This window comes from Lutra lutra, chromosome 12, assembly GCF_902655055.1.
Source record: "Lutra lutra chromosome 12, mLutLut1.2, whole genome shotgun sequence".
Lineage (NCBI taxonomy): Eukaryota > Metazoa > Chordata > Mammalia > Carnivora > Mustelidae > Lutra > Lutra lutra.
Window position 1 is genome coordinate 57,746,556 of NC_062289.1, and position 24,646 is coordinate 57,771,201.

Genomic DNA, 24,646 nt, shown 5'->3' on the forward strand with positions numbered 1-24,646 from the left:
TAGGGTGAATACAGCAGATAACTGATCTAAGGCAAATTATTTGGATTTAAGGATGGTATCAGAGAAGGGGTGGTAGGGATGAAATGATGAAAGAGAGTTTTCATGGTCTCTCCCCAAAGCTATGTGCTGTTTCTTGTTGGAATTAGCATGACTGATGAGTACAGTGCTCGCAAAAGCTGTGAAACCATCTAAAAAAAAATCAGCGATTGCCTTGGTGCCCTAAATAGTCTTATGTCAGCAATTAGCATTAACAGTCTTTCATTAATCCATCAGATTTCTGATGCCTCATGTCCTAAAACAGGAGATGATAGAGAATCCGCAGGATTAGCCACCGAGGCATCGCACTCTCGTGTGTCATTACAGCAGTGGTATTGAGACAGCCCTTGGAGACAGAAAAACGGTGGGGCAATAATTCTCTGAAAGCAGCCGCGTGTTCCTCTTCTTCATTCAATTCAGAGTGCTAGATAACATGGTGCCTTACTGAGCAGGAGGCTCCGTCATGAACTCTTACCCTCTACGGAGGTAAGTGGGCTCTTTAGTTGTTGTCTTCATGAGACATTGTTGTAAAAACGAGACATTCCAAGCGCTTCCTGGAAAGAGGAATATTGGTACTGAATTCAAAGGGGTTCCGATGGTGCAACTATTATTTGCTCCAACAGGCTGTCGGTCATTGATTCTATGAACGTGTTCTATTTTGGCAGCATTCTCCACGTTCTTGTTCTTCCTCTGTTCCTCTTCGGTGGCTTGTACAGGAGAATCGCTCAGCAGATAGTCCCCATCTTTTATGGTTTCTTTGAGTCCCCAGATGCCTTCCCCTCCCGTGTGCCTGGTATGCTGCTTTACTTTCTACCTGACTTTCCCTTTCTTGTCAACTCTCCCACCTTCCCTTTGCTCTGTTCAATTTCTGGTTTTGTCACTCATTTGTTCCTGGGTCGCAGCCTCCGTCAAAGCTGAGTAGAGTGTGTGGGTATTGGAGTTTGACAGATCTGACCTGCTCTCTGCCATACTTTGGAGCTCTTGATTCTCCCATCTCTCATTCCACATGGTTGTCCTGCTTCTTTCCTATCTCAGTGAATGACAATCCCTTTTGTCTGGTTCTCAGGTGAAGTAACTTGGAGTCATCCTTGCTTCCTTTGTTTCCCTCATACCTACCTTCAGCCTGTCAGCAAACCTAGTTGACTCTACCTTTGGAACACTCCTAACCACATTCCCTGCCATCAGGTGGGTCTTCCTGGTATGATTCTTCTCTTGGGTTATTTTGTTAGCAACTGACCTTCCTGTTTTCTATGTTGTCCCATGATGGTCTACTCAGATACTTTCAAAATATGAATCTGGTCATGAACCTTCAATGACTTACCGTTTCACTTGGCAAAATACAGAATCCTTGTCAAGGCCCCACAGTGCTATATGACCTGCTCCCAATACTCTTCTGATTTCTTCTCTACTCTGTAGCCCTTAGTCCCTTCTCTGTCACATGGTCCTACTCTACCTTGCACACGTTCACACACTTCAACCTTGGAACCTGTTCTTGCTATTCCCTGCCGGGTTACACATTCTCCATGTCCCTTATGGCTTCCTCCAATTCCTTCTGGTCAAATGCCAACCCATATTAAAATACCAACCCTTAAACATCAACATATTGTGTTTTTATTCACTTACAATTTTTTAGATGTTTGACTTCTATGAGAATGTCTGTGCCATAAGGAATAGGATTTTATCCCCATTTTGTTTGCTCCTACATCTGTCTCCATGGTCCCCCTTTCCCTATCTCCCCTCTCCAGTTCGAGAAATGCAGACCTATAAAATAAAGTTCCAGCTCCTTACCATGGCCTTCAGTCCTCTCCAGAGGGCCTGGTTCCCTACTAAATTCAGGCCATTACTGTTATGAAATTCACAGGAATCCTTGCCATACCTAAGTGTTTACCTGCTCCCAGGTTTGCCTTGTTTGCCTTGTTTGCCGTTGCTTTGACCAAGGGTAGTAGATACAGGAAAGCTCTCTCATTCTTACTTGTGAAAGGCCTATCCCTTATCTTTAATGCCCAACTCAATTGTCAGCCACAGAAAAATGTCTTCTGTTCCTCCTGCTAAAATTGTATCTTTCCCTCCTCTGAATTTTGATACCCCTTACATAGCGTCCATCACATTGGGCCTTGCATAAGCTGTTTGTAAACCTTTTTGCTCATTATCCTTGAAAACTCCTTGATGAAGGATTTATTTTCATTACCTTTTGGTGGTTGTCTTCTTACTTATCACCTTATATGTTGTGTTTACCCAGCTTACTAACTGAAACGGCTCTAAGTTCATATTTCAAATGATCTCAATTAGTGTGGGAATTATATGAATTATTTACTTGAACAAGAAATAACATGCATATAATAAATTAGAATGTGTTATTTTCATATTAAATGCCTCTAAGATAATAAACAATGAATTATTAATGTACCACATAGGCGTAGGTCTTATTCCATTTTTTATTTTTTTTAAAAAGTGTATATATAAAGCTAAATTGGTCTTAATAGGGTCCTAATTGGGTGTTTTTAGGATCTCAGGGAAAATGAGTCTTTTTACTTAAAAGAAAATCACTAATTAAAAAGAAAAAAAAGAACTTTTATATTTGCATTGAGTCCTTTAAAATTTTGCCGTGTATTTGAAATGTATGCTCCAAGAATATTGGAGTGAATATTCCATACATGTTAGGGTTTTAAATATTTTTTACAAATTATAGAAACAAATAAAATGGACTTTCTGTTTATTTTAAAAATCAACATTTTAAAAATACATATTCCAATAGTTAAAGTTATTCTGATTTTAATGGCTAAGGCAATTTTATAGTGCTGGGCTCAAGTCTCATTTTCTTCCTGTTTGTCCTCCCACCAGATTAAATAGTACTTCATGATTTAATGCACTGATATTTTGTATAAAATGCTTAATTAGCACAGTACTCTATGCTTAATTCATAGTAAACACTCAATAAATGTTGGCTTTTATTATTCATAAAGAAGTGACCTTCTGAAAGAGGAACCCTCTTACACTGTTGGTGGGAATGCAAGTTGGTGCAGCCACTTTGGAGAACAGTGTGGAGATTCCTTAAGAAATTAAAAATAGAGCTTCCCTATGACCTGCAATTGCACTACTGGGTATTTACCCCAAAGATACAGATGTAGTGAAAAGAAGGGCCATCTGTACCCCAACGTTTATAGCAGCAATGGCCATGGTCGCCAAACTGTGGAAAGAACCAAGATGCCCTTCAACAGATGATGGATAAGGAAGATGTGGTCCATATCCACTATGGAATATTATGCCTCCATCAGAAAGGATGAATACCCAACTTTTGTAGCAACATGGACGGGACTGGAAGAGATTATGCTGAGTGAAATAAGTCAAGCAGGGAGAGTCAATTATCATATGGTTTCACTTATTTGTGGAGCATAACAAATAACATGGAGGACATGGGGAGATGGAGAGGAGAAGGGAGTTGAGGGAAATTGGAAGGGGAGATGAACCATGAGAGACTATGGACTCTGAAAAACAACCTGAGTGTTTTGAAGGGGCAGGGGTTGGGAGGTTGGGGGAACCAGGTGGTGGGTATTAAGGAGGGCACGTATTGCATAGAGCACTGGGTGTGATGCAAAAATAATGAATACTGTTACACTGAAAAGAAATAAAAAAAAAAAGAAAAAAAAGAAGTGACTTTCCCTTTTTGGACTCCTTCTTGACTTATCATTTATCATATATTCCCTTATGTCATACTTATTTTTATATTTCTTTTCTCACTAACTGTATTTTAAGATTGTAGAGAATTTTGTATATTGTAAGGATTGATCAATTATTTATCCACTGAATAAATAATGAACTTGTGAACATTCTTTTAAAATTTAAGTAGCTTTGATTATTTGATGTTCCATAACACTGGGCCCAAACATGGCGGAAACGCTTGAGCACAGACAAGTTAATCCCTAAATGATCCCAGAAAAGCCACTGGAGACGGGAGGAGCCCCTGGGGACTAACCAGAAGTCACATTTGCCTGTCTACGGCTTCCTTGCTGAGGCAGTTCTACTAAATTAACAGGGGATATATTACAGTGTTCAGAGACCTCTAAGGCACCGTAAAACCCACAGAATGCCCACTTCAACTAAATTTGATAGAGTTACCCATTTGGTTAAGATTAGTTACTCTGTTTATTTATGGTTAATGACTCATTTGGCTTCCATTTGTTAGAGGCACGTAGGAAAGGCAAAGGAGAGAATGTTGGAGAGTACGCACAGCGGACAGCTTCTATTTTCTGGCTGTGTAGTCACACAAGAAAGAGAGCCTTTCAGACGCTTTTGCCTGGGTGCCTCACGTTTAGAAGGAGAGCAATTGTTCTTGAAGAGCTGGGACCTTGCTTATAACAGGTTCTTCTTTGTATGCCCTTGAATGTTTGCAGGACTCGGAATATAGTAGGCTTTCAAGGAGCACTCAGATGGCTGGGTAACAGACCGGAGACATGAGTAGTCCAGGTGGAGAAGGTAGCTCCCTTTCTGGAGGTGGTTCAATTTTTAGCCTCATTTGGTTCTCCCAAGACTCTGTGTTTTGCTGGAAGGTTAAAATCATTTTCAGATCAATGAATGGAATTGATCATGACGTCATCATTCTGTGATATCATTTACTTTGAGGTACAACCAGTCTTCCCTGTCATGATTATATTCATTTTATTTATCCCCTCAACGATGCAAAAACACTGTGCACCTCAGAGTTGGAAGTCACTGTGCTGGGTAGTAGTGGGGCTGACATACTAATGAGAGGCATGAATTTTCTCCAGATGCTCACAGCCTCAGAAGAGACGAGAGGGGCTCATATCAGTGTCCAGGTGGGACCGGAGGTCTGCCTGCTGAGGGCCTTGGGAGGAGGGAGGCACTACGTGTAGCTGGAGAAATCTGAAGGACTTCATAGAAGTTGCTTTGTGAACAAAGCTTTGAAGGAAACTTTGGATGTAAAGAGGTGGACAAGGTGGGAGATGGATGGTAAAGGGGTTGCATTGAGAGGCAGCAGCAGACTTAGTGCTTAGTAACCGTGCGGTCATGTCAGTGAAGTGATGGGAATTCAGGGTTTAATCTGGTTGTATGTATGGAAGCAAAATGATGTGCTTTGTCAAATTTAAGATAAATCTGGGCCCTGGCTGGCTCAATCGGTAGAGCATGTGACTCTTGATCTCAGAGTTTTAAGTTTGAGCCCCATGTTGGGTGCAGAGATTATTTAAAAATAAAAATAAAAATAAATCTTAAGATAAATTTGACTTCCCCCCTTTTTATCTCCTTTTGGTACAGGACCTATTTCAGAATCCACTTTTAATTTTTGTTTTATACTTCTACTATTTTATTTCTTAGAAGTGTTGGGATTCTCAGTAATCAAAATAAAAAAAGGAAACATCATCTCATGTTGTGCTGCCCTTTAACATTATATGGGACAGTGTCCCTGGGAGAGGTAAGGAAGGGGAAGTTTACTCCAGTGTGGGTACACACCGCCTCACTGCCCCGGCACTGGGGCCACTGTGTACATCTGCTTACCCATTCAACAACTTTTTTTTAGGCACCTGCTGCATGCCATGCTGTCTAGTGCTTGCATGCCCTGTGATATGTTTTATATTCTTTTTCTTTCTTCTACTCCATTAAAATTTCTTTGGGGAGTATAGTAGGTTCTTAATAATCATCGAATAAGTGTGTATTAGGAAATCTCAGAAGGGAATTAGGGCATTAATGAGCAAAAGGGACTTGTTGAAAATGCCATTACGGTTTTGGACTTGGGAGTTGAATATCAAGTGCTGTGTTTCATAGAGCTTCGCTAGAAAGGAATATTTTCACTACACCTGAAACTTCTATGCTTTGCATTAACGGGACACATGATTCCATAAGTGAACCAGATCGGTGTTCAAAAGTGTAATTTTGTATTTCGACAACCTCACCATCGAGTGAGGTTTTGGTAGTAATTTAAGCATGAAGGACTTTTCCTTTTCCCTCTTCCCATCCCTTCTCTTGTCTTCTCTTGTCTTCTCTTTTTTCTCTTCCCTTCCCTTCCCTTTTTTCTTTTTTCTCTTTTCTCATTTCTTTCCCTTTCCTTTCCTTTACTTCCTTTTCCTTTCGCTTTCCCTTTCCCCTTCCTTTTCCCCTTCCCCCTTTCCCTTCCCCTTCCCTCCCTCCCTCCCTCCCTTCCTCCCTTCCTTCCTTCCTCTTTCTCTCTCTCTGTCTTTCTCTCTCTCTCCCTTTACCAGGAGAACAGATATTTACACTTCTTTACACATTTGCTAATGCTAAATGCCTTTATCCATTCAGCTCTGATTTGAAGATAAGCAAAAACCAAGGCAGCCTACCAAACAGAAAACTAAATATTATTAGTTAAAACCTCACAGGATATGTATTCTCTCTGTCCCACCTCAGACACCCAGTTAATCACATTTGCTGCAGAGACCCAGCAAAGCCGGATTAGTGGAATGAGATCTAGAGTAGAATGTCTCATGAAGAGCGTTATATCTATAAATGGAAACTCTTGGAAGACAGAAGTTGCAAACTAATAATTGCAACTTCATGTGATTCATCTAATTGTTTTGCTTTAAAATTTATGCTTAATATTTTGATCTAGGGCCCAAGATATTAGGAAAGGAGAAAGACAGCTTTTGGGTACAGTTACAGTTTCAAAGTTTGTTTTTTTTTTTAAATTTTATTTTTAATAAACATATATTTTTATCCCCAGGGTTACAGGTGTGTGAATTGCCAGGTTTACACACTTCATAGCACTCACCATAGCACATACCCTCCCCAATTTCCATAACCCCACCCCCCCTTCCAACCCCCCTCCCCCCATCAACCCTCAGTTTGTTTTGTGAGATTAAGAGTCACTTATGGTTTGTCTCCCTCCAAATCCCATCTTGTTTCATTTACTCTTCTCCTACCCCCTTAACCCCCCATGTTGCATCTCCTCTCCCTCATATCAGGGAGATCATATGATAGTTGTCTTCTCCGATTGACTTATTTCGCTAAGCATGATACCCTCTAGTTCCATGCACGTCGTCACAAATGGCAAGATTTCATTTCTTTTGATGGCTGCATAGTATTCCATTGTGTATATATACCACATCTTCTTTATCCATTCGTCTGTAGATGGACATCTAGGTTCTTTCCATAGTTTGGCTATTGTAGACATTGCTGCTATAAACATTCGGGTGCACGTGCCCCTTCGGATCCCTACGTTTGTATCTTTAGGGTAAATACCCAGCAGTGCAATTGCTGGGTCATAGGGTAGTTCTATTTTCAACATTTTGAGGAACCTCCATGCTGTTTTCCAGAGTGGTTGCACCAGCTTGCATTCCCACCAACAGTGTAGGAGGGTTCCCCTTTCTCCACATCCTCGCCAGCATCTGTCATTTCCTGACTTGTTAATTTTAGCCATTCTGTCAAAGTCTGTTTTAAAGAGGACTATCAGTGTTCCTGCCTGCCCTGTGTTGTATAAACTTCTCAGTAGCTTATAATTTCCTAATCTTTGGTCCAGTGGTAGGGTTTGCAAGAATCTGCCTTTTGTGTCTATTCCGGTCTTTTTAATCATTTTAAGTTCACTTCTATTGGTTGAGAATGTTATGTAGACTGTCCTTGGAAGCAAGATCATAAAGTGCTACATTATAGTATTAAGTTATTTACATTAGAATTGTAGTTTTCATCCATTTGTTATTCGAGTGTTATTAGGTTGATTCTTATGTTAATTTTGGATTTAGTAACAGAAATGCTTGTGTCTGCCAAGTATTAATTTTTTCTCTTGATTCAGCAATAATTTGTGTAGTCCAAAATGCATATGCATTTCTCATAGTCTTTTAGAAAATGTTTTTCTTTAGATTTAATCGCTTGGTACAAGACAGATTTCATTAATAACACTTCTCAATTTGATTGAATATTAAATTTTTCCATAGGCAATGATCATTATAAACTTCTCACAGCAGAAAAGTTGATCTTCTTAAATAAACTTAACCAGATTTGTTTCTCTAAAAACTGTAGTATTTTACCTTGTAATACATTTTCTTGGTTTCCAGGTGATCTGTGTGATCTGGGTATCTCATTTCCACTTTTAAAGCATTTTTTTTTTTTTTCTGATCTACTTTCACTATTCTAAATGCTTCTAGTTCTTATATATGTTGAGCAAGCAAATATCGTCCTTATGTTGTGGAACATCAATCTCTTGCTGTTTCCGTTGACTCATTTCCTGTGAACAAATGGAATGTCTTTATGTTAGTTTTCTTTCCTGGTTAGAATGTATCAGTGCTTGCTAACTTACCCCAAGAATGCAGCCAGCCACACCTTAACAGGTGGATTAGGGCAACAGCCTTGTCACTGTACTTTATTTTACTTGTAACTACATACAAGTTCCTAAGTCATTCACAGGAAATGAATAGTCTTTTCCAGGTGATTTATTTGGTGTGAATAGTGGCGGTAGAGGTGGTCTATAGTGAGAGATGAATGATAGAACAGAATAATTGGAAGGGACAGGTATTGCCCTAAGAAAGGAGAAGGATACTTAAAAAGAGTTTCCTCTATCTTAGAAGGTCAAGAAAAATGTTATATACTTTATTATATTGACAACTCGCATTTGGAATCTCTCTTATGCATCAGTACTGACAGGCAGTTTGAAAACCAGAAATTGCTGCTGAAAGCTCCTTTTTTCCCCAGTGTCCAGTTAAAGGAATTAATTAATTACAAATGTATACCATTCCAAAGTATGGGATGATTACATAATTTGAAACAAATAATTATATGAAAGGACTTTAGAGATTATCTTATTGGGAGGAATTTTGGGACAGTGAGAAAAACTGAGGTTCCAGGAAGCTTAATTTCACAGATTTTTGTGTGTTAGAATGCTTTCAATTGCAAGGACAGAATCCCCAATTGAAACTAGTTTAAACAAACTTTAAAAAAAAATAAAGAAAGGAAAAGAGGTATTGATTTATGCAACTGCAAAGTTTAGGAGTAGGTTTAGAACCTCAGCAGTGCACCTAGGACACATGCCTCCAACTTGTGACGTGGAATTTCTGTTAGGGTTCACTCCATTCTCTCCTGCAGTGATGAAAAAACACAACAAGCTAGTACACAATTGTGCACTTTCTTTGAGTCTCCTACACCAGGTCTTAAGGCAGTTATGCATTTTATTAAGAGTAATGGTGGAGCCTATTCCAGATTAGCCATCCCAGTAAAAAAGGAGGAGCACAGTTTCCCCTGTGTACTCTGATGGTATTTAAAATAGCAGGAAACCACCAGGTTTTCCTGCTTTGGCTCACGTGCAGCTCTCCCAGCCCGTTGCTGTGGCCAGGGGTCAGGTATCATAATTTTAGATCATGACCCTATTCCTGAGGATGTGATGGGGGAGGGACACATGGTGGCAGCTCCCCTAGAACCACCAGGAAGGGGAGAAGCATGTCTCAGGAGAAGGAAGCAAATCACCTAGAATTGCTGGTGGAGTCTGGCCTTTGGACTTCAAAGCTAGAGTCATTTCCATCAAAAGCTCATACATTGTTGGATGGCTGGATGGATTGGAAGGACCCCTAAATCTTCGTTGACAAGATTGCATATTTAGTTCTCCCTTTAGGGTTCCCAGAAATGTGGGTTCCAAAGCCTTGACTCAAAGCCAGTGAAAGCTTACAGCTACAGTCTTTTGGAGGTTAGGGCGTTTATAGAACAAATTCACTGTCAGTGATGTGATAAACATAGGCCAGAATAAAGCATGAATCTGCTAAAACAGCTAGAGGTGTGTGTGTGTGTGTGTGTTTTAATGTGGTAGAAATAACTTCTGAGAGCATGTAAACCATGATCAGTTCAATATGAAGTTTTCCTTTCACCTCTCTGTCCTCGTCCCACAGTAAACCTGACTATGGGCCTGTGTGTCCCACCTGGGGCTGCTGGGCCTGGCTCCTTCCTGCAATACCTCCTCACCTGTTCCGGTCAACACATGGCAAGCTTTCCTTCTCCAGGGCCCTGTTGTCATCCTCTAGACCACTTTCTGTCCATTTCAGTAGATGCTCCCGTTCCCTTGCCAGATTTTAAGTGCCTTGAGAGCAGGGATGATCTTGATTTTTTCCGTTTTTCCAAGTACAATGCTGAGTATGAAGTAGGAGGGTTTTGTTTTTTTTTTAAGATTTTATTTATTTGACAGAGAGAGAAGGATCACAAGTAGGCAGAGAGGCAGACAGAGAGAGAGGAAGGGAAGAAGGGTCCCTGCTGAGCAGAGAGCCTGATGCAGGGCTGGATCCCAGGACCCTGGGATTATGACCTGATCTGAAAGTAGAAGCTTTAACCCTCTGAGCCTCCCAGGCGCCCCGAAGTGGGAGGTTCTTGAATATTTCTTGCATATTTGCTTTGACTTGCTGTTGAAAGCATCTTTTACATTCAAGGGCCTAGGCAAGGCTCACTTATAGTTAACTGGTTCTTCATTTCCTTAGTTGTATAAAAGTAACCTATGGAGAGAACTATGAATTACAAGGGGAAAAGGTTGCCTGAAGTGTAACAGATGGGTAAGTTTCATCTCAGCCAGGAGATTTAATTTGTCTTTTTACATATAGTACTAAAGAAGTATGTGCTTATTATGGGTATATGTGCTTATTATGGGTATATGTTTAAGTTTTACATTTGATTTTTCCTAATTACTCTTGATGAGTTGTTATAAATGTGATCATAAATATTCCATAATATCAGGACAGAAAGGAAGAGACAAGAAAATGCTTAGTCAATTCAAAACTGCATCATATATAAGATATGATTGCTGTCACATAAACAACAGACTGTTTCTCTCACTCAATAAGATGTACATATCTTCCAGATATTAATAACAGAAATGGATATACTGTAATCATATCCCCTATGTAAAACCAGAGGGATAGCATGAATCCTAAGAAGAGGGTAATTACCCAAAGCTGTATTTCCGTATTAGATGGATAACTGTAATCACTACTCTTTCTTACAGGATCTGATATGATACTGAGAACATAATGATTAATCAAAGGTAATTGTAAAATGGAAGACTTTTATTTATAGGCTGCAGTTAGGATCTGAGAATAGGGTAGTAAAAAAATAGGTGAACATTTTACTGAATACTCAGTCTGGGTCCAGTACTGTGCTTTACATACAGTCTCACTCCTCTCCCCTTTCCATCCATGGAGTGAGTACTAGTGCAGATAACACTCCACTTTACAGATGAGGAAACTGAGCCTTTGATAGGTCAGTGAATGATCTAAGGTGGTTGTAGGTCTGACCCCATGCCCTTGGGTATCAGGGGATGTGGCGGGCACCTGCTTGGAGCCCTGTCGGCTTAAGATGCACGTGGAAGGGCAGACATCTGACGTCCCACCCACCCGTTCTCATGGCTGCCTCCATGGCAGACATTGCCTCAAATAACTTAAGAGTCTAAAAGCAAGTAGCTCTATGAGGCTTATTGACTTGTGGCTCTGTGAAGAAAAGAAAATTGGACATTTGTTTCTGAGAAAAATTGTACCCAAGTAGAGAGTGCCTTTAAATTGTATCGACTTTCAAGAAGTGTTTTAGGCAAGAAGAGTTACCAGTTTTTTTCCCTGAGAAATGCTCCACAGTGATGTACCCTGGGAGGAATGGAATATACATTAACCTCCTTCCAGAGAACTATTTGTTCTCTTTTAGAGACAAGAGCAGGTCTTAAAAGTTGGGCAGACTTCACATCTAATTATTCTACTGTTGTTACAATTCCCTATCCTAATCCTAAACCCCTTGGAGCTTTTATTACATTGGTTGGTGGCATTAGCCTGTCAACAGCTGGATAAGACAGAAGTTAGAAAATGGACTTTTCGAGGTCAGGAAGCTAGGCAACCAGAAGAACCAATTTGTCAACTTAAATCATCTTGGGAATGGAAAAAATTATTTCACAGTGTGGGAAATAAAAGACAGCAGTGAGCTTCTGTTTTGTTTTGTTTTTTTCTTTTTCCAGTTTGTACTTCTTCTTTCGTACCGCATCATGTCTAGATAACAGAATGTTTAATTGTTCATTTTGTTTGTGAGAAGCTTTGGTATGTGGTCATTTGACGGGTTTATGTGAACATTTATTGTGAAAACTGTGGGTTAATTTTATCCTCCTGGCTTAATTACCTGTGTCCACATCCACCTGACAATATCTGAAAGAGAAAGGAGCTTGAGACTTCAGGAATAGCCTCCCATTCCGTATTTTATCACTTAAAAAAAACAAAAGAAAACAAAACAAACCTTCCATCTTTGCATTGTTTATCTTCTAATTATGAGGTATTAATATGTTTTCCATATTTGGGTTGCTAGCATATGGGGAATGAACTTTACTTGTTGGTTTGATAAAACTTTTTTTTTTTTTTTAAGATTTTATTTACTCACTTGACAAAGATCACAAGTAGGCAGAGAGGCAGGCAGAGAGAGAGGAAGGGAAGCAGGCTCCCCGCTGAGCAGAGAACCCAATGCTGGGCTTGATCCCAGGACCCTGAGATCATGACCTGAGTGGAAGGGAGAGGCTTAACCCACTGAGCCACTTAGGCACCCCGTGGTTTGATAAAACTTATCTTTTGCAATATTTAGGAATATATTTAGTATAGTATTCTATAAAATGTAAATATAGTCTTTTCTTAAAATAGATATTCTTTATGCGAGAGCAAAGACAGATTCCTTTATGAAACCATGAGACGGGGGTGTTCATGACTGAGAAGACATGTGCCCCCTCATGGGTTATTGGCTGGATGTTCCCTCTCAATTACTTGTGCTTTGTTTTTCCTTAGTAGAATACTTTGTAAAATGAAACTTTTACCGATATGGCATGAAATAAATGCTGTGATTGGAAAACCTGTTTCTTAACAAGATTCAAACTATGATTCTTTATTTTTAGTGTGAATCCATGTTTTTCAGGTTATTTCAATGAACTGTGAAATCCAAATTACTGTTTCTTTAAATAGTAAAGCAAATATGCAATTTAAAATAATCAGGCTTTTTTTTTTTTCCACAGCCCAAAGAAAAGTTTTACATTTTTACTCAGATTATCTCTTTCTTTCTTCCATTGCATTTATATATATAAACACAGTTCATGAATGGATAATTTATGGACTAATTTCAAAATATCATTGCTACTAAAAAATTTAATATTGATGAAATCAAGTTTAAAAAAGTTAAAAGGCAACAAAACTTATAATAACCCTAAATATGCAGCACGTATTTAAACATAATAGTTGTGTAAGAATTTTTTTAACAGATTTCCTGTACACTAGTATAACTTATAATAATAATATTTTTCTCTTAAATGTTGCATATTAAGTGAAATGCTATAAATAGAATATTTTATGACACTTTGGGGGTTTTTACTTTCTAAAGATGCTCTGAGATTAATTCTTTTACAAAGTAAAGCATGACTTAAAAAATAAATATCCTGTTACTTGTGTTTATAAATTTTGATAGTTGTGTGTTGGATTATCCTTTCTTAGAGGGAAGTACACTTGTATTTATTTTATTTCCAAATCAGAAAATCTTTATTTACTTTGGAAGCATTTTAAAATAACACAGTTGACCAACTAATACTGTCTCTTACTTCAGTAAAACATCCTAACTAATGTCCGCCCATAGTAGCATTGTCTGCCTCGAAGAGTCAGCTATACACGTCCTCAGCCCTGTTTACGCCAACTGTGTTTGCGTTTAATTTGTTTTTAAAATGACGCTATCAAGAAAATTGGTGAAACTGAGTCAGGGATGGAGAGAGAGTTGTCCTACAAAAATTTAAATGAACTTTCTGGAAACACTAAAGGCACTGCTTTAGAAAAAGAAAATTGCACTAAGGCAAGCAAGTTAGCTGAAAAGAATTCGGAAATGACTGGAGGAAAGGTAAATCGGAAATGGGAGAAAAAACATACCTGGTTGGGGTTTATGCAAGACAGAGGAATGGGAACTCTGATCAGCAGACCTACACTCTGAGAAAACATGGGCCATATGTGAGATGAGAAAATTACACATTTCTATTATTCCAGTTCAAAATAAATAGTTTATTACTTTTAAATTCTCATTTGAAACTGCTTTCCAGTTCACAAAAAGAATTGATCATTTCTTCGGGTTGAACAAGAGGCCTTCCATTCTAATGATTGTTATTAAATATTCAGTATATATTTGCTTCCTTTCAGTTAATATGTCTCCATAAAACTTTGGTCAACTTTATTTATTATTTATTTTGGTCAGCTCTTTTAAACAGGTGTTTATCTCCTGTCCTATGAAAGTGGTTGAACAGAAAAAGAATTTGTTTCTCCCTAAAACTCTTCAAATAGTTTTGTATGATTCAACTTGGGAGTAGTTTTACAGAAGTACATTTTTAAGTGAAACCCAGCAAGTATTTAATTAAAATGAAAGTCCTTAATTTAATTATATGAAATCAATGTTAAATCAGCAACCTCCTTGGCCACCATTTATTAGGGAGTGGTTCAGTACCACATGCACTTGCCTGCCTATGATTTAATCTGCCTCAATTCTAATGGTGTGACCATGTCCACAATTCAAGGAAAATCCTTAATGTTTAGAAATGAAGTTGACTCATGACCTATTTTATCAAAATGGTTAAGCTTTGGTTTTCTTTTGGTTGAGTCACAATTCATCATTAAAAAGTCAAAGACATTTTGAGAAGGCTTTTGAAGTAAAACTTAAAGCCACATTACTGGTAGAATGCTAACACGTGTCCTGGTTATTGTAAAACCTTAAAAACACAAATGCTAATACCAACCATGTAGTCTCAAAGGCAGTAAATGTGTGAGCTTTCTTCTTTGCCACTGTGGAATCCTGTTCATTTTGGCTATCAGACCAATAATAATAATACAATATACCCATAGATAAAGACCAGCCCATAGTGCTGTTCTCTTCTGGATTTATAACACCTATGGAAATTAAAAGAAAAAGTCCATTTAGTAAATGACATTGTAAGAGAATAGACAGCTTAGCTGCCCAGATAAGCAGGAGGCTGGCAGTGTCTCTTTTATGAAATTTGCTAAGATCCAGAGTCTGGCCTTTGGTCTTTGAAGAAGCAGAAGCCAGTTTTTTCAATTCACCAGGATTGAGTTGCTCCCAAACTAGAGTCATGTTGGTATTTTATTATTATAGTGTGAAAATCAGACCAACTTGAAAGAACTGGGCACCCATAGCCTTTAGCCAGGACAGCCTTTCTTTGTGGGCGAACTCTATGGGGAACCCGTTAAATCACACTGGTCTTGATGGACCTGGAAGCAGGGAATGGAATGTACCAGAAGGCTTGGGTTTCTTTTGTAAACATACGCCCAGGTTTTAAGCTGGAGTGGTGTTAACAGGAACAGTGATGCATTCTTCTCCCTTCCCGGGTCCTGCACCTACTGATAAGCTGTGTAGGCCCGAGTCCTCTCCTCAAGGAGCTTGCTGTCTATGTGCGAGGCGTCTTGAGTACATCCAGGACTGTGAGAGCAGGGGAAGGGGGGATTAAACCAAGTCTGTGGTCCTTGAGGGCCTGAAAGTCATCTGAGAGCAGAAGAAAGAGAGGGCTGATTCATGTGGAATGCAGGGCAAAGAGCACAGTAGGGAGAAACCCTGTGTACAGAGGCCATGAGATGCCCAGGGAGGGAGCTCCGAGGAAGGGGGAGGAGGCCAGTACAGAGAGTGACTTGGGTTGAGGAAAGGGGAGCCAGGAGGCTGTAGGGAGGCAGCCAGCATCCACTGTCCACCTGGGCATCCCTGAGCCCAACCTTATTACCTTCTGGACCCTCACTCTCTCCATAGCTGTCCATCTTCCCAAGTGAGGGCTGCCACCTTCTTTCTGCTGTCACCTTTATTAGAGGGGATCCAAATTGGCGGTGTTGGTGGCCACAGTTGTTAGTGACATGGTCTTTTTTATTTATTTTTTTAAGATTTTATTTATTTGAGAGAGAGACACAGAGACAGAGCATGAGAAGGGGGTGGGATGGAGGGGAAGAGGGGGAGGGAGAAGCAGACTCCCCACTGAGCAGGAAGCCCAATGAGGCCTCAGTCCCAGGGCCCCGGGATTATGACCTGAGCCAAAGGCAGCTGCTCCACAGATTGAGCCACCAAGGCATCCCTACATGGTCTTTGTTTTTCCACAGGAGAGCCTGCCCTGCATAGAACTTGACTGTGAGTTAGTGGGAGTCTGAAGCCGGAGGCAGGTCTCAGCAGCTCTGTCAGGGTACTGACAAGTGTCTCCCTGTTCTGACAGGAGAGATGGCACTGTTGTTTCTTCACTCTTCAGCCTCCCTACAGGATCCTTGTTTTTTCTTTCTTTTTTTTTTTTAATTTAATTTTTTTTTCATCATAATAAATATACTCTTTAATCCCTATCCTTCCATTTCCCCCAAACCCCACACGTCTCTCTTCTGGTACCTGTGAGTTTGTTCTCCATGGTTAACAGTCTGGTTTCTGGTTTCCCTCTCCCCCACTTTTTTTTCTCTATGTTCATCCATTTGTTTCTTAAATTCTACATATGAGTGAAATCATATGGTATTTGTCTTTCTCTGAGTTATTTTACTTAGCATTATACTCTCTAGCTCCATCCATGTTGTTGCAAATGGCAAGATTTCATTCTTTTTAATGGCTGAAGATGTTCCATTTTATATATATATATAATTTGTATATTAAATATTAAATATACATTTAATATAATTTAATAATTAATAATATTAATAATTTAATGTAAATATTAATGGAATATATACCATTATACACACACATGCATGCACACACACACACACACCACATCTTGCTTATCCATTCATCACTTGATGGACACTTGAGCTGCTCCCACAATTTGGCTATTGTAAACAATGCTGCAATATAGATAAGGGTGCATATATTCCTTTGAATTAATGTTTTTTTTTTTTTTTAATTTTTTTGGGTAGATACCCAGTAGTGTGATTACTGGATTGTAGGGTAGTTCCATCTTTAATTTCTTGAGGAAGACTCTTAGAGCCTGTCTCTTAATAGATTGGAATCTGACAAGTGGTGATTAAGAACACACACTTCTTTGGGGCACCTGGGTGGCTCAGTGGGTTAAAGCCTCTGCCTTCGGCTCGGGTCATGATCTCAGGGTCCTGGGATCGAGCCCCACATTGGGCTCTCTGCTCAGCAAGAACCTCCCCCTCCCTCTCTGCCTGCCTCTCTGCCTACTTGTGATCTCTCTCTCTGTCAAATAAATAAATAAAATCTTAAAAAAAAAAACACACACTTCTTTGACTTCAGAGATTGGTGGAGCTGGTCATAGAGAATAGATCAGATGTTCTTAAATTTTAGAGTGTCCAGAATTACCAGGAGGACTTGTTAAAACAAATTCCTGGGCCCATCCCCAAGGTTAGGGTGGGACTCAGTAATGTTCATTTCTAACAGGTCCAGATGTGATGCTGGTAGTCGTGAACCACATTTACAGAACCACTGGTGTAGATATCTATGTCAAAATGTTTTGTAAGCTAAGTTTCTATGATATTCTTGGAATAAAAGATGGATTTCAATCTCCTTAAATTAGCCCTATACTTTCTTTTATAAATAAAAGGATAAAAAAATGTTTAAAACGTGCAATTTATTGTGTCTGAAGCCAGTAATTGTTTTGCTTGATGATTTATGTATTTATTTTAGAGAGAGAGAAAGGGAAAGACAGAGGTGAGTGTGGGGTGGGGAGGGGCAGAAGGAGAGGGAGAGAGAATCCTAAGCAGACTCCGTGTGGTGTGGTGCTCAACATGGGGCTCGGTGCAGGGCTCAGTTTGGGGACCCTATGATCACAACCTGAGCCGAAACCTGATGCTTAACCAACTGTACAACCCAGGTGTATCTTTCCTGATGAAGTTTTTAATGAAAAAAACTTCTTGATTGTGTATTCTGTCCCTCACTGAACGAGCATACACATTGCAAATTTTCCCAAACTGTCATTTATTGTGTTTTTTTGACAAGGAGACTTAAAACTTAATAGGAAAGCTTAGATACCTTAGTGTAAAAATATTGAATTCTTGGATTAAAGATCCTTAACAGTTTATCTGAAATGGGCAATAATATTTTTCTTTACCCTTGTCTGTGAACCATATGCTCTTATTACTAGAAAGAAGCTCTTTGTGTACTGTGTCTCAGTGACATAGAGACCCATGATCCAGACCAGACTGAAACACCTTGCAACATCCTGTTTATTCATTCAACACTTGAAGTGGAAAAAGTTGAAGGAACTTTATAAAAAGCACATGAATCTTTTCAGTAAATGGTGCTAGAACAATTGGACACCCACATGCCAAAAAATGAATCTAGGCACTACCATTATACTTTTCATAATAATTAAGTCACAGTGGGTCATAGACCTAAATGTAAAATGCAAAAATATATAAAACTCCTAGAATATACCATAGGGGAAAATTTAGGTGACCTGAGATTTGGGAATACCTTTTTAGATAACAATAACAAAAAGCATGATCCATGAAGTGAAAGATTGATAAGTTGGTCTTTGTTAAATACTTCTGTTCTGCAAAATATCATTCTTAAGAGAATGAGGAGACAAGCCATAGGCTAGGGGAAAATATTTGCAAAACATATATCTGATAAAGGGCTAGTATCCACAGTATATGAAGAACTGTAAAACCTCAACCATAAGAAAACAGTGCAGTGAAAAAGTGGGAAAAGATCTGAATTGACACCATGCAAGATACAAAGATGGAAAATAAGTATATGAAAAACTGCATGTGCAAAATAATTACATAATTAGGGAATTGCAAATTCAAACGCCAGAGATACCATCACACACCTATCAGAATGACTCAGATACAAATGCTGACAACGTCAAAGACTGTCAAGGTCAAGGTCGTAGAGCAGCAGGAACTCTCATCCACTGCTGGCAGGATTGTAAAATGGTACAACTGCTATGGAAGACTGTCTAGCAGTTTCTTACAAAGCTAAACAGTCGTATCAAATGACTAGCAGTTGTACTGTAAGATATGAGTTGAAAACTTATGTCCATACCAAACTTGCACAAAACTGTTCATAGCAACTTTATTCATTATTGCCTAAAATTGCAAGCAACCAAGATATTCTTCAATAGATGGATTAAAAAAATTATAATTGATACAATATTATTCAGCAATAAATGCACTTTACTTAAATGCATATTATTAATTGCATTAGAGACTGCTAATTAATTGCATCTAGAGACTGCTCTAGAATCTACATTCTATTTGATTCCAATTATTTGACATTCTGGAAAAAGCAAACTGATAGAGGCAGTAAAAAGGTCAATATTACCTTACACCCATTAAGACAAATACTATCCAAAAAAATAAAATAAAATAGAAAGTGTTGGTGAGGATGTGAAGAAACTGGAGCTCATGTGCACTGTTGGTATAAATATAAAATGGTGTGACTACTATGGTAAACAGTATGGTGGTTCCTCAAAAAGTTAAAAATAGAATTACCATATGATGCAGCAATTCGACTTCTGGGTATATACCTAAAAGAGTTGATTTGGGTCTTGAAGAGGTATTTGTACACTATTGTTCATAGCAGCATTGCTCATAATACCTAAAATGATAGAAGCAACCCAAGTGACCATTCACAGATGAATGGATAAATGAAAATGGTATATACATTTAGTGGAATGTTATTCAGCTTTAAAAAAGGAAGGAAATTCTAACACATTGTGCAACATGGATAAACCTTGAAAACATTATACTAAGTGAAATAAGGCAGACATAAAAAGACATATACTGTATAATTCCACTTATGAGAGACCTGGATTAGTCAGATTCATCGAGACAAAAGGCAGGTTAGCTCTTGCCAGGGGCTGAGGGGAAGAGGGAAGGAGTGGGATGTTATTATTTAATGGGTGTAGAGTTTTAGTTTTGTAAGGTGAAAAGAATTCAGACTGGTTGCACAAGAAGGTAAATGTACTTGACACTACTGAACTATCCACTTAAAATGGTTAGGATTATAAGTTTCATATTATGCATATTTGATCATAATTTAAACAAAGAGAAAAAAAAGATCAGTGGTTGCTAGAGGTTGGGGATGGGGGTAGGAGGAACTAGGTGGAAAAACAGGGGATTTTTAGGGCATAAAACTGCCCTAGTGGTGGATGTGTGACATTGCACATTTGACAAAACCCACAGAACTGTACAACACAAAGTAAACTCTGATGTCAACTACGCACTTAGTTAATACTAATGTATCAGTGTCAGTTCATCAGCTGTAACAAATGTGCCATACCAGTGTGAGATGTTAGTAAGGGGGAAAGTCAGGGTGGAGGAAGGGAGAGGAAATAGGCAGGAACTCTCTATACTTTCTGCTCAATCTGTAATCACCTGCTCTAAAAAATAAAGTCTATTAATTAATCTATTAATTATTTATAATATAAATTAATCTATTAAGACAAAAAAATCACATAAGCTTAAAGAACAAAATATTATAATTGGGCTAGTTTTTGAAATAATGCACATACTGGAAGTAATCGAAGTAAAACCAACTACCTGAGATAATTGAATCTTTAGTATTTAATATAGTATTAAATATACTTTCTTCATGTTTACCTTTCCTGCCTGGCCCGTCACCACATTATAGAATTCTGTGGAAAGAGAACAAAGTCCATGCTTGTGAGCAGAAGTGCTACAGAGAAATAGAGATTGATGAAAAGACACTAACACATATGAAGAACTTTTTGGAGGGGATTTGTTTTTTTCTGGGGCCATCTGGTGATCTGCCTGTTTTTTCACCGATGATGGGTGCTTCTCTCTTCCCTGTTCTCTGAGAGAACAAGGGAGAATTTTCGCTGTTTCCTTCTTCAGGGAGGGGATTCACTTGGGCAGGTGGTTTTCCCTTCTTTCCAACAGTAACACTTGTTCTCCGGAGGGGAGTCCTCGGCCTGTGGGAGCAACAACTTTATCTTGGGGAGCATCTTGTGGTCTTGCCCCAGCAGTGACTCTGCTGCAGAACATGTGGACTGAGATAACACTATTGTCCTTCCATTTGCATTTGGAATCTTTCTGCCTCTTCCTGGCCCCACGTGTTCAGTCGTGGGGTGACCTTTGCTGCCAAAAGATGGATTTTTAACCTTTTTTTTAACCACCCTTTTCTTTGTAAATTTTGTTCATTTTTGAAACAGCTAAGTTTTATGGGTTATTTCTGCAGCTTTCAATTTCCATTCCCACGTTTAATATAAAGCGTGTAACGGGTTTTGTTGCTGTTTTTTAAAACCAAGAGTTGACTAGCTAATTCATGCCTTAATTCATAAAATTAGGATTCTTAATCTAACGAAAGATGGAGAGGAGATAGTTGTGCCCTTGACCCCGTACTGTTTGATTAGAAGTCACCCCAAATTGTCATCCTTCCCCTCTGATTGGAGCATTTCCCAAAGCGTCGGTGGAGTTTGGAGGCCAAGGTCCTTGTGCGCTGCTATTTCTGGATCTCCTATTGACAGCAGCCAGATTCCGGTGAAGCCCCTAACCTGATAGTTCAGGGCAGACCTGCGATTGCCGTAGGCAGTCGGAGAAGGCAGGCCTCCCCCTCCTCCTGACTTAGGACGCGCATTCCTCCTGAGGTCGCTTGTCCTTTCTGATGATGGATTGAGGGAGACAGGCAGCACATGGGCAGACAAACACCCTGCCCAGGCATTTGGTGCCATTTAACAGTTTCTTCCTGCTCTTGACATTTTCATTTCCCTCCTTCACCCCGCTCATCACTAACTGTTTGCATCTTCTTTTCTTTACACAGCAGTAATGCAGAATGACAGAATACACATACGAGCTCCACTACTCATTTCATAGGCTATATTCTAGTCAAATTACACAGTGGGTTCTTCACGAGCTGAGCCATGAAAGGGGCATTACGATTTTAACTGGATGCTGTTCTGGCGCAGGGCATCGTTCAAGGACCAAAATGTTCATGAAGCTATCCTGCTCAAAAGGCAGCTGAGAAACAAAAAGGCGTTTCGTGATGTTTTTGCTCATGCCAGCTTGCTAAACCCAGCAAGCGTCTTTCCCAGGAGAGAACAATGAGGATTTTTAGTAGTATTCCTTTGGGAAGAGGACTCTGGTGGCTGCTGTTGATTCTTGAATGTTCTTCTGGGCTGTGGGCCGACTCAAATGTAGTGACCCTGAATTTGCCTCTTTATCTCCAGAACAATTCCTAGGAGGCTTGAGTGTCTATTTAAAACTATTTAAGACCGTCTAGAAAAAGGTAGCTTTCCTTCATGAATGTATCTGCCTAAAAAGTTCATAAGCTTAGTGCAGAGGATAGTAGAAATGCTCAGTGATGTATGCAGACATTTTTTGGGGATTTTTGCTTCAGACTTGGATGGACTCAATGGACCTCTCTACTTCTGTTTCCAACACTAGTTGTCTTAGAATTGCACACTTACTCTGTTTTGAGTGCTTGCTTTCTCTGCCTTGTAAAGACTTTACAAATGGAGGGTGGGAGGTGGGACCTGAAGTCTGAGGTGACTAACAGAGAAGGTACATCACATAGTGTCTTACCCATTATAGGTCCTTAGTTCTTTATTTGGTTGACTTAGTGAATAGCTGAGGGTATGATAATGTGCTCTTTGTCTCAGGTGAAGTTTTCCTAGTAAAGAGATGAAAGAGTGAATTTTCCCAGAAGCTGTATCTTCTTTCTCTTTTGGCTATCTGGCTTTGGTTTCCAGCATGCTTTTGTGTTGATACCCTCTCTGGATTCATCTGTTTCCCTTCTCATTCTCTGTGCTTCAGTCACCCTGATGACATGTCTAGTCTTTAACACTCTAACCCTGTTTCTGCCTCAGGGCCTTTACAGCTCCTGTCTTTCTGCTAGGAACTTTGCCTCTAGTTCTTCAGAGGGTCAGGGTTTCTATATGCAAATCTCCATTCAAATGACAGTTGGTTGCTAAAAAGATCTTATTTGGGGACCTTATTTACGAGTATACATACACATACTCCATATTCCCCTCCTTTGCTTTATTTTTGCCCTACAGGCACTTTTCCATCTTGCGTACTAAATATTTTCTTTATTTTGTTTGTCTCTTAGTAGAATGTGAGTCTATGAATTCAGGAATCTTTTTGCATTTCCACTTCTCTGAGCTTACTTTTGAATTCTCAGTGTCTAGAACCATGCCTGGCACTTAGGAAATTAATATTTATTGACTAAGTGGATATGTGGTGGCCATCTCTGACCACCCTATCTACAGCGTCCTCTCCTTACCTCAGTTCATTTTCTACCTACAATATGAAGTTGTCTTGTTCCTTGATTTGTTTCCTTTACTATCTTCTGCCTCCCCTTTCTCTAAGTGAAGAGAAAGTTCGAAGTGGGGAAGAGCCTTGCTTACCTTACTTAGCTGACATTCCAGAACTATAGTAGTACTTGGCAGATAGTAGATGCTCACTAAATAACAGTTGGGGGATTGATCGGCTCTTCTTCCTGCTCTTCATCTTCCTTGTACAGTGCTGTCATACTTGTTCTTCACAGGGCAGCCTCACTGAATATTCTCTCTTTCACATTTGTGACGCATGTATTTTCTTTGGCCTTGGGGTACTCTGTGGACAATGGGAACTCAGGTGTGGCCAGGTTAGAAGAGAAGCCTGGCATCAAAGAAAATGACTGGGTCTTTGCAGACTGGCTTATTCTCATGGAGAAGCCTTAGATTATCCCAGAAAGTCAATGATTTTGTTTCTTTTGTCTCATTTTATTTATTTTTTATTTTTTATTTTTTTAAAGATTTTATTTATTTGACAGAGAGATCACAAGCAGGCAGAGAGGCAGAGAGAGAGAGAGAGGAGGAAGCAGGCTTCCTGCTGAGCAGAGAGCCCGATGCGGGGCTCGATCCCAGGACTCTGAGATCATGACCTGAGCCGAAGGCAGCGGCTTAACCCACTGAGCCACCCAGGCGCCCCTCTTTTGTCTCATTTTAAAGTGATCTGTCAGTTTTCCTCATTTGGTTGGGGTCTTCGGAGACTGTGACTTGAGGAGTTCTTCTCCAGGCAGCCTTCTAGAGGGTGCCAGTGGACCCTGGAAGGTGCTGCACTTGCTCACAAGAAGGCAGACTATAGAGTACCCACAGAAGGGAGGCTTTTTTTTTTTTAAATATTTTATTTATTTATTTGACAGAGAGAGATCACAAGCAGGCAGAGAGGCAGATAGAGAGAGAGGAGGAAGCAGGCTCTCTGCTGAGCAGAGAGCCCGATGCGGGGCTCGATCCCAGGACCCCGAGATCACGACCTGAGCCGAAGGCAGCGGCTTAACCCACTGAGCCACCCAAGCGCCCCAGAAGGGAGGCTTTTAAGGAGAAGCTCAGGAACCTTTGCAGGGATGGCTGGGGAGAGGCAGAACTCTTAAAGATTTATTTATTTATTTGGGTGGTGGGGAGAGAGTGTGAGTGGGAGGGGCAGAGCTAGAGGGAGGGAGAATTTCAAGCAGATTCCCTGCTGAGCACAAAGCCCAGTACAAGCTCAGTGTCACAACCCTGAGGTCACAACCTGAGCCAAAACCAAGGGTTGGATGCTTAATTGACTGTACCACCCAGGCATCCCCCAAATTCTTAAACACAACATTAGATCATCCCCAAATACCTGGAGACCTAAATTCACCAGGTACACACTCAAGGAGAGCCTGGGCTCTCTCTTCCTCTCAAGGGGAGCCCCCTGGCTTTCCTGACACCACTGTA

General features: G+C 39.7%; 1 protein-coding gene and 1 long non-coding RNA gene across 12 annotated transcripts in view; both read left to right on the top strand.

The window, feature by feature from the left end:
* Window positions 1-24,646, top strand: part of PTPRM (protein tyrosine phosphatase receptor type M) — an 801,682-nt gene that overhangs the window by 63,530 nt on the left and 713,506 nt on the right. The window lies entirely within an intron of this gene.
* The window catches only part of LOC125081866 (uncharacterized), a 36,492-nt gene that overhangs the window by 9,789 nt on the left and 2,057 nt on the right, over window positions 1-24,646 (top strand). The window contains exons 2-3 of one of the 2 annotated variants that reach the window (XR_007121807.1): window positions 274-1,221; window positions 1,782-2,392. This is a non-coding gene — a long non-coding RNA (uncharacterized LOC125081866). Of the gene's footprint in view, window positions 1-273; window positions 1,222-1,781; window positions 2,393-24,646 lie in introns of those variants that run through there. The other variant, XR_007121808.1, reaches the window with a different exon arrangement.